Below are 10,962 nucleotides of genomic sequence, written 5' to 3'. Positions count from 1 at the left end.
AAGCTTCGGTGTTTTATCCTTAGCTGAACAGGTCATGGCATTTTCTTCCTCTAATTTCAAGCTAGCTTCTATGTGGATCATCTGCTTCCTTTTGCTGACACAAAGACCCAATGATGTTTTAAAATTGATTAAGGAATTATTTACACCAGGTTACTTTTGATTGGTTCATTTATTCAGCCAAAATGCTTCAGATTTTGTGGAAATTAATATTGAATTAGGATATTCTTGAAGTATTTTTCCCTTTAATCCCCAAGGAACAATCTGATTCTAAGGTCAAAATTAAACAAGGTCACCCTAGACTATGAAATTGGGATAGGACCTCCCTTCTTTTGTTAATACCCTGAAAAGTTAAAGGAATGGCTCAGCATGGTGAACCCTGAACCCTTAAAAAGATTAGTGGAAATCCATAAAGTTCTAGGACCCATGTTGGATTGACTTAACATTGGCCCATTCACCTTGTATGGAGGAAAGGTTGTACTAATGTTTACTCAGTATAGAAAAAGTCCCAACTACTCCTGTGATAAAGCAATGACAGAGGCATTGAAGTCTCTAAGTCCAAATCCTGGACGACTAATTACCAATCACAGATTTCTTAAAATGTTCAGGAAAGGGAATTAGTGGGAAATCAATAACTCCAACAAAGTGGAGGTATGAGTCCAAGATCACATAAGGTGTCCACTTGGATGGCAGATACCTGCAGAAAACTCTTTCCTGACTTATCCTTTTGGACATCATGGTTATATTCTTTACTTGCCCCTTTTATTCCAATCATCCTGATAACAAGGGGCATCTTGATTGGTGGACCTTGCAAGTGTAACATTTTCATTGCTCTAGTTGCTTCTAGGGTAAAAGCCCTCATGGGAGTCACCAAGATGCCATTGCAACTCCTGCAGTCTTTCCATCCTGAAACCCTGGATGACACCTATAGCCAATACTTTTCTCTCTCCCCTAAGGACAGGCAGAGGCAGCTCTACCACCATTCCCAGCTATGAAGAAGCTACTAAAGTCTGAGACCACCTCCCCTTTCCCCATAGACAATTGGAGAGCGGGGAATGACATGAGACATTGTACCCCACAAATTATAGAAGTGTTTCAAGTCAAATTGTAAGCAGTAAAATGTCTTTGCTTCCTTGCATCCTTGTGACTACTAACCCCAAAACATCAAAAACTCCTGATAACACTCTGCTGCATCAAAGGGAAAGTCCCCCGAGAGAATTATCCTCCTGGGATTGTCCTTTACTCATTGAGATAGACACAGAGATATACTTCCAGGCTATGTTTTGATAACATCGGGTTGTATCTAAGACATCTATCTGCCCCTAAACGTTGAGGATCACCTCCTATGTCTTAAGGCTAAGCCCAGTCAGATGACCAACCCCCCACCTTGTGCATGAGTCCAGTGAGGGAGGTTAGAGATGAAGGTAGGAGGACTGGAGGAATGGGAGAAAGGAGAGAGGAAGGTAGAGGAAGGGAAAGGAAGGTAGTGGTCCCCAGCCCTGGTGGGAAATTGTTCAGAGCCCTTCAGGAGCTCAAATCTCAAATAAAATATCAGAGAGCAACTTTAGGGTTTTGAATAGCTAGGTTTTATTTTAATTAGAAAAGGGAAGGTCTAGGGAAAACTAGGAGGTAGACAGAAAGAGGAAAAGGCACCAAGAGAGATCAGGGTCTCAGGGTAAAGAGCTCTCTAGGGTAGAGAGAGCTCCAGGGTAGAGAGCAGAGCTTCCAGATTCAAGAGCGAGCAGAGCTTCCAGGGTGGAGAGAGCTAGGGAGAGCTCAGTGTAGAGAGTGCTCCAGGGTAGAGAGAAAAGGCACCAAACTTTCCCTTTTATACCTTCTCTGACATCTCCCAGAAAGAAAGTGGGAGGTGTGAGGTGAAGTTGTAACAGGGATCCCTGGGAGATGAAGTCTTCCAGGGCTTTACATTAATTCTAAATGACACATTCCCTGCTGTGATCCTTTGGGAGACCAATCTCCCCAATGGATCATAACAAACATAAATAAATTAACAATTACAATAAATAAAGGGTATATACATCAATATAAGGGGAGAAAGTAACAATTTTTACAATATAAAGGAATCAAATGGCACTTCCTTTACAAAAATATTTAGAAGGCAGTCCCCTTTTTTGACGACAAAATATATATATATATATGTATATATATATATATGTATGTATGTATGTATGTATATGTATATATATACATAAAACAAATACATTTAAACAAAACAGATGAATTTAACAAAACAAATGAATTTTAAAACAGACAAATGAATTTAACCCCCCCCTCAAAGTTCAAGATTTTTGCAAATTCAGTTGCTCTCTTAGGCTCCTGGGTCATGCGTTCTCATGTGGTTTTCATAGGCATCTTCATTTCGATTCCAGGAGGCAGTAAACTTCTTTTCTAAAACAACCTAAATTCTCCATATGAAATAAAAACACATTCCCCCCTGAGGAGGATAGAAAGAAACATGAAATCACACAGGGAAAACATGGCTAAGGCATGAGGCATATGAATCACTGCCGATCAAATTCATCAGAAAATTTTGCACAAAAAAGCCAAATAACTAGCAGATGAAAAATTCTAAACATCCAATTCTAAAATTTTATAGGAAAAAAGTTCTAAATAAGAAAAAAAGGAAAACCACACTAGGTCTTTGAATAATGCCCAATTAAAGTAATCCATGTCCAATATCATGCACTTACCCACTTAGCAGCCAGGAACACAGTCAACCACCATAGTAAGAAAGTTAGGAAAAAGGGACTAGATTTGTATTTATTGGTCTGATATTACATCATTTCTTCTTTTTTTCTTTTGTCATTTCTTCTCAAGGATATAATATGGAGCCAGAACAGCCAATTGTTAGGTACTTGACATAAATTTTCACAAGGAGTGTGGTTCAAAGAGTCCTATGTCTTAATGTATGTTAAGCTTCGCAACCTCGATTCTCACACTAGGTTCAAGTCCTTTTTATTGGCATAGAAGTCTCAGCAATCCTAGTAGGATTGGTTTCTCTATTTGACCTGTGTGCTCTTTTGGAATCATGACAGTTAGGCACATGCTTCTTTGGCACTATATTGATATCTATGCTTCTTTGGCACTGTATTGATGAAATCTGTGCCCCTTTATTGATCCCATTTCATCAAATCAGACATATGTACTAAGTCCCATAATAACAAAATACCAATGGCAGTTTCAGTAGTCTAAGACTTTGGGGGCAGCAGTTACAGTTAGAACTAATGGAACTAATGGATATACTAAACCTACATTAATCTAGTAATCAAAAACTCTTTCAATTTAGATAAATTACATGTGCTTCAAATACAAAAAGTGCACACGCAATTATAAAAATGTGCTAAAATTTCAAAAAATATATATCTCCTATTATCAGTGACAATTAGAAAAAATATGCATATGTATGGTGCAATCCATGTCACTTAAGGAGGGGTAGAATATAAAGGTTCTTATCCGAGAATTTTGATGCATTTCCTCTTAGCTTAGACATGATCCACAGTGTGAGTGCAAATGAGGTAAAACAATGGAGTTATAAAAGCAATAATACATTTAGGAATATACAAAAATTTCAAAAAAAAGCACAAAATGCAAATCAATTCAAATTCAAATCAAGTCAATTCAATAGAGGTAATATATGTTCACATCCCAAAATACTCAAAATACAAGTTTTCCAAATTATCAATTCAAAGGCACATGTCAAATACAGGATGGCACAAATAAAGATAAGGGGGTAGACAAGAACTGTATTGAAAATTCTGTTTTTTTCTTCTTTTTCTATTTTTAAAGGAGGCAAAACTGAAAAGGATTAATAGCAACAAAAACAATAGAGTTTTAAGGGGTACCACCTTCTGCCCCATGTGGAGGAGCAGTAGCACATTGAGTTATGCGTGGACGATTTCCACTTTGAAGATACTGCTGTGGGATCTTTTGTTGTGGACTATCTGCCTGGTTATCAGTCCTGAAATTGCAATTCCTATAGTTATTGTTCCTATAGTTATTGTTTCTAAAATTAGTATTGTTTCTGTAATTGTTGTAGTTGTTATCATTATTCCTAATTATCCATAACAAATTCCTGCAATTAATCATTAAATGGCCCTTTTTGTTACAGAAGTGACAGGTCAGAGATTGATAATTAGATTCTCACAGAGGGGCAAGTGGTATTGGCATAGTATCATCATGCCCTCTTTTCTGTTTTTCTACTTTATTTCTTAATGGTTTCAGTTCTTTTTGAATGGTATCCAATAGGTCATTTGTTTGTACCTTTGTCTCTTCATGTCCTTTACTGACATACACAGCTATTTTCCTTAATTCATCCAGATCCATTTCTGGCCATTTGGGACAATACATCTTAAAGTAATCCTGAACCACTCTGCTAGAATTGTTTACAAATTGTTCCTTGTACATGTATCCACAGGCCTTAGCACAGAGCCTGTCACATATAAAGAACTTGATATATATTCTATCCACCTATCTCTCTATAACACCTACCGAGTTACCTCTTCTCCATGATTCTCCTTTAGATAGTAAAATGATTTCCATCCTTGCCAATCACACTAGGTACTCTCATAAACATGAAGGAGAAAGGCCATAGGCTGGAGCCCCTGATTCAAATACACGGGTATCAGGATGACTAGCATGTTTACCGTGGATAATACACCTATTCTACAGAAGGATTTCCTTAAAGGACGTAAAGTAGAGTATTGAGCTTCTCTATTACTTTGACTTAAGTGCACTTAACCAGGGAAAACCACCTGCTTCACTTGTCTCCACAGAGGCCAAATTCCAGAAGACTTAACCATGGCATAGTTTACCTCCCACCCTGCAGATATGCTCTCCTGAATGGAGATAGCCTTAGTTGCCCTCAGTGTTTAGGCTCACTGAGAGGTGTGCTTCACTTTGCCTACTAGTTTTTTTTCAAGCTTTCTTTCCAGTTCTAAAATTATTATCAAATGACTTTTGCCATTTCTTCATAATGGATGCCTTACCCCTCTCCCTAGTGTCTCTACTCATCATCTATCTAACTTTCAACACCAAAATATACATACCTGGTCACCACTTCTCTATATGTATTATCTCTTCAGTTCCAATATAAGCTTCTAGAGTGCAAAGAATGTCTTTCCTTTGGTATTGGAGGCAAGATCAAGTAACACAATGAGTCATAAAATTAACTTCCATTCATTCATTTATTCATCTATCGAATCATTCATTCAAACCCCTGTTTCTCCATTCTCCCATAGCAATCATGGGATGTCCACAACTGGGGATGATATTGAGATAGGCTAGTCTTGTAAGGGTGACTTGAAGCTCTCCTAAGGTTTGTATTCCTTCTCCTTGTCTAGTAATTTAATCATACACACTAGAATGCTCAGTTACATCAATGATGCTTTATCCTGAATGGCCTCTTCAGTACATTATAATTCGGATAAACCATGAAGGTAAAATATTAATAATGGGTCTTCTTAAACTAGTAGCTGTTGACCTACAATCTGAATGAATGATATATACCTTGCCCAAATTGGGTAGCATTAATGATCAATAGTAATATTAAGACTGGAGTCCAAAGACCAGAATTCATCTGTTCCATATTGTGTAAGTATAGACAAGTCATTTTATTTTCCTGGACATCAGCCTTTTCACCTGTAAAAAGAAAGTGTTAAATCAGATTCACTCTAGAGACTCTGGCAACTTTAATTTCTTTTATCCCATCATCAAAAGAACACAATGAGTATTGCCAGATAACCTTATATCATATAACCTTACTAGACAGGAAATTTAACGCTGCTGTGTCAGGATTGCTAGTCATTGGAAAGGAGTATTCTGTTACAAGTTTGTTTGACTAATCAACCTCCAAAACCTCTTTTTTCTCTGATACTGTGATGCAATGATCTTGACCAAGCAGTGAAAGGAAAAATAGAATAGGTATTTGTGAGCACTAATAAAACTTCAGAACAGACTGCCCCAAGACCTAATGTAGAGAAGTAAGGCAGGGAGTTCACATGAAGACCATCAGTCATAGAAGCTATCAGGAAAATTGTCATCAATTGTGATGTCTTTTTTAAACTCCTCACCTACCTGGGTATTTTATAAGGTTTATTCAGCAGACTATTTTGTCTACCCAAAACAAAGAAATTGCTTTCCTAGAAAGACACTTCGATATTGTAGCCTCCACTGGGAACAAGAAAAAGAAAAGTCCAAAATATCTTATATTTGGTTTTCCCTCAGATACAGAGACTCAGCTGGAGGTGCCACAAGCAGTTTTCTCCCCAGAGTTCTTCATGGACCAAGACTTCCCTGTGGAGACTGAATTGGAATATGTCCCTAAAGCTATCAAACAAAAAGAGTGCCAGAAGACAAAATAAAATCTAAAACCTGAGGAAACTATAAAACCTTCATTTTGCTTTGCACCATTGCCCTGACTAATGTCCCATTGTGTTTCTTCAGGTGTAGCAGACAGACCAGAGCATGAGCATCTAATAAAGGACAGGACATTTCTGCTGCTGGACAGTTCCTCACCAGTCCATGATTAAGGCAGTTAATTTTTCTCCAATCTGAGTGGGTTTTCTCAGCCTTGCAACCTGGCTAATCTTCAGGGAGATGTTGCTCCATATTCACAAAACTATTTCTCTACTTCTTTCCTCTTTTCTCATCTCTCTGCTGATGCAGCCTCCAGGATCTGAGCACAGGATGGGAAACATCCCCTGCTTCCACCAGATTAATCCCATAGTTTGCCAAGATGGGGACCTTGTAAATGGGATCTTTTTATCCTTATTCTCAGTTGAAGTGAACAGTGTAATAGGAGCATAACTGTTTGAAAGTCCTCCTAACAAAGCTTGTAAGCCTTATCAGTAAGTGCCTCCCTATCTGTGTGACATTCTTTTTCCTGTGATGAATAGTAGGAGAACTTTGTAGATGAAGCAGAAGTCAGGCTCATACAGCATGAGTCAATAGATGCTTCCCCTCTCTTCTTGACTCTTAATTCTTTTAAATCCTCCACACTTTTCTTGATGTTTCGTTGACCTTCAGAGTTAAACAGAAAAACACATTTTCTTCTATTTCCTCCTCTTCATTCGGCTGCAGATACCCATGCCCAAAAAGCTCAGTCCTAAGCAAGTTCAGTCTTTTATTGTATTCAATCCCCATTCCTGACCTAATATTGATATATAAGAATGGAAGTGGACTCAAAGACTTCTGGAATTATGTTAATACACTGAAGTTCTTGAGCCCTCTGTCCCTTTTATATTCTTGGGCAGACTTAGTGATGTAGAGCATACTAAAACTGGGCAAGGAGATCTGCCCCATTTACAAGATGAAAGCTCTCATGTTTCCTTTCTACATTGCCCTATTTGATAAACAGGGAGTATAATATTTTACATAGTCCTAGGAATTCCTACTTCTGTGAAGTTGCTATATTTATGCCAGTCCTCCTACCATAGGAAGATATACAATTAGATAGTCTCCCTTTTGGGAGTTTGTGAATTTATCATTTTCCTTGAAGTTTCTTAGGACTATTTATATGTCCCATATAGGCAGACCAGTTCAGGATAGGATATCCCAAAGGAGCTGGCTAAAGCACCATGGGACAGTCTAAACTGAGAGGTGAGTATTTTGCTGTTATTGGGAAGTCAGAGGAATACTCAGGATACCAGTGTAGTAAGTGTTCAGTAAGATTTAAAACTGCCTTTCTGCAATGCCCACTCTTTCTCAGCGATGTTTGGAGTATTCTGATTTTAAGCAGATCATATGTGAGGTATTCCACTTTTTTAACCATTTTTAACCACTATTGATTCCTTTTTTCCCTTTTTCCCTTTTTTCACTGATTAATAAGAAGATAATCCAGGTATTCTACTGGATCTAGATGGATTTTTTGTACAAAGGGGGAAAATCATTAAACTATTTTCATCATTTATTATTTATTTAATGCTTTAGTATGATTATTCTTATTCTCTTTTCTATCATTATCATTCTCCATCTAGGGAAAATTATTGCTATGATTTAGAAGCAAAAGAACGTTTTGCTATTCCATGGTGAAAATTTAAATAAAAACCGTGTTCTATCAAAAGCCATCTAAACTCTATGAAGTTTTTTAATTTTTTCTTGAGAATAGCATTCCTTGGGGAAATTTAGGGCTCTCCTTCTATCCTCCATAATTAAAATTGAATGGAAAATGAACTAAGTAAAAAAGAATAGACAGAAGTTCTTTAAATCTCAGAAAACTAGCAAATGGCTTCTCAAGAAAACCTGAAATGCTGTAGATGCTATCATGTGGAGTGAATTACACACATGTTGTGACATTGTAATTCTCAGGTCAACCTCCAATAAAACATTCTGAAATTGTCAGAAAGGTGACAGCTGCTGGAGAAATCTTATTACACTAGATATATTTCAAAACATTGCCATAAATACCTGAGGTGTCTTTTCTTTATGATTGGATTCTTGGCTGAAGACCTGGTACAAAACAACAATATTTTAAATGAATTTGTTTTTCTATTCTTCTCAGTACCAGTACAAGAAGGGGGAAAAGTGAGAGAGTAGGGAAATCTGAGCCTGAACCTCATCTTTTATCAGATATATAAGAAAGGAACAAATGAAGATACTGGGAGCCTAAATATGCAGTTCCTCCTATTCTCACACCTATGTGAACTGGTTTGTACCATTCATTTCCTTCCCTTGGAATGGCCCCTTCAGCAAAGGCCCTCATATGACAAAGTTATCCTCATATTTCATGGGCCTTGATGCCCATCGTAAAGCCATCTCTAATTTCTTCATGGAACTGACGTCTAACCTCAACTGTGGTTTCTTAGATATCAATGCCATTAACCTGTACCACCTTGTACTACTTTTATTGGTGTATTTATTTTTATTCCTTTTATATAATAGTTCTTCTGGGGTCAAGGAACATCCTGATGACCTACAGGATTTATGTGGATCTCGATGCTCTATAACTGTTATTGGAATGAGGGATTGACTCAGACAAACAGAGTCACATAAAAACTTAAGTCCAATAGTCCTCACTATCTCTTAATCACAAGAAAGGAAGAGTATAGCAATAAGGCACATGGACAGGGCAATTTTTAATATAAATAAAATGAGCTGAGTAACTAGTTAAGACCTTAGTTTTGACTCACATGGCAGGGGAATTCGTCTTCCTGAGAAGTATTCTTTTTGTAGTATTTGTTAATATTCTATGGCACTCACCCCTACAGGTGGCTCCACAAAATTACTAGCAGGTTCTGACTCTACTGTTTGCTATAGAAGAGATTAACAGAGATCCCAATCTGTTGCCGAACATTTCCCTGGGATTTCACCTCTACAACACCTACCATAGTGATGAGAGAACCTTGGAGAGCTCCCTGAAGTGGCTGTCTGGACAAGGCCAGTCCATTCCTAACTACAGTTGCAGGAAGCAAGACAAGTCTATGGTTATTATTGGAGGAGTCACCTCAGCTCTCTCTGTCCAGATGGGGACACTACTTGACCTCTACAAATTTCCACAGGTCAATAATATTCAATCTGATTACGTCTTTCTCTATGCCCTTATCAATAAAAATTGTCATATTATTAACAAGATAAGAGCAACAATAACAACGAGCATTTATGAAGTTTTTTAAGGTTTTTAATGTGTTTTATATAAGTACCATTATTGTTCCTCACAGCAACCCTCTCAGGGGCTATTATAAGCCTAATTTTACAGAAGAGGATATTGAGACTGAGAAAAATTAAGTTACATGTCTGGAATCATGCAGCTAAGAAGTTCCTGTGGCAGAATTTCCTCTCATGTCTTCTTGACACCACTTAAATCTTCTTGTCACTGCATCTTTAAGCTTCTTCAGTCGTCAGGGAAGATAAACTTCTTCTGCAGCATCACCCGATTTATAGATCAAGAATACAATTGAAGCCATTTAGATTCCAGTTCGTGAAAGTATCTGATAAGTAACCTGGATATACTTGCCCATTACAAATATAAAGTCACTAAAGACTGGAAAGGCTAAAATATCTACTCACTATTAAACAATTAACTGGCATAAAGGTAGGGATTAAAGTTTACGTTTCTGGACTTCCAGTTGAAAGACTGGTTAGTCTATTAGATCTCACACTTGGTGTTTTATCTTTTTAAATCTTTTAGTACAGTAAGTTCAACCTTAATTCATGGAGAATTGTGGTAGGTACAAAAAAAGAATGGTGAATGAGCACATGGTAAGTCTATCTATAATGTTTTATTAAGAGAACCATAAGAAGCTTTATGAAAATGCAGATGAAGGAATAAATTTATGACATTGCTCTCAAATAGGTAATTAATTTTACTAATTAGGACACAAGACACAGCTATACCAGCTGTATGAGGAAACTCTCTTCAGATGGCAACTCACCTTTTAAAGACCAGAAATGTTCTTCTAGGAACACTGGCCTTGCAAGTGGGCTAATGTATTTTTCAACCACACTGCACTGAGTATTGTCATTATTTATGAGGCATATAATTGATTGTTTTTGAAGTCATTCCACAATTGAAGGACATACCCTCCTTTTCCAATTTGTTGCCACCACAAAAAGTGCAGCTATGAATATTTTCGTACAAGTCTGTTTATCTATGATCTCTTTGGGGTACAAACCCAGCAATGGTATGGCTGGATCAAAGGGCAGGCATTCTTTTATAACCCTTTGAGCATGATTCCAAATTGCCAGCCAGAATGGCTGGATCAGTTCACAGCTCCACCAGCAATGCATTAATGCCCCAATTTTGCCACATACCCTCCAACATTCATTACTCTCCCCTTCTTTCATTTTAGCCAATCTGCTAGGTGTGAGGTGATACCTCAGAGTTCTTTTGATTTGCATTTCTCTAATTATTAGAGATTTGGAACACTTTCTCATGTGCTTATTGATACTTTTGATTTCTTTACCTGAAAATTGCCTATTCATGTCTCTTGCCCATTTATCAATTGGGGAATG

The 10,962-nt window shown here is 37.4% G+C and overlaps 1 protein-coding gene across 1 annotated transcript in view; it reads left to right on the top strand.

Annotated features, from left to right (window-relative positions):
- Positions 1-10,962, top strand: part of LOC123245883 (immunoglobulin lambda-1 light chain-like) — a 1,010,762-nt gene that overhangs the window by 620,168 nt on the left and 379,632 nt on the right. The gene's annotated exons all lie outside the window — the stretch shown is intronic.

The sequence above is a fragment of the Gracilinanus agilis genome, chromosome 1 (genome assembly GCF_016433145.1).
Source record: "Gracilinanus agilis isolate LMUSP501 chromosome 1, AgileGrace, whole genome shotgun sequence".
Lineage (NCBI taxonomy): Eukaryota > Metazoa > Chordata > Mammalia > Didelphimorphia > Didelphidae > Gracilinanus > Gracilinanus agilis.
The sequence above is the reverse complement of the archived record's forward strand: the minus strand, read 5'-3'. Positions and strand labels throughout refer to the sequence as shown.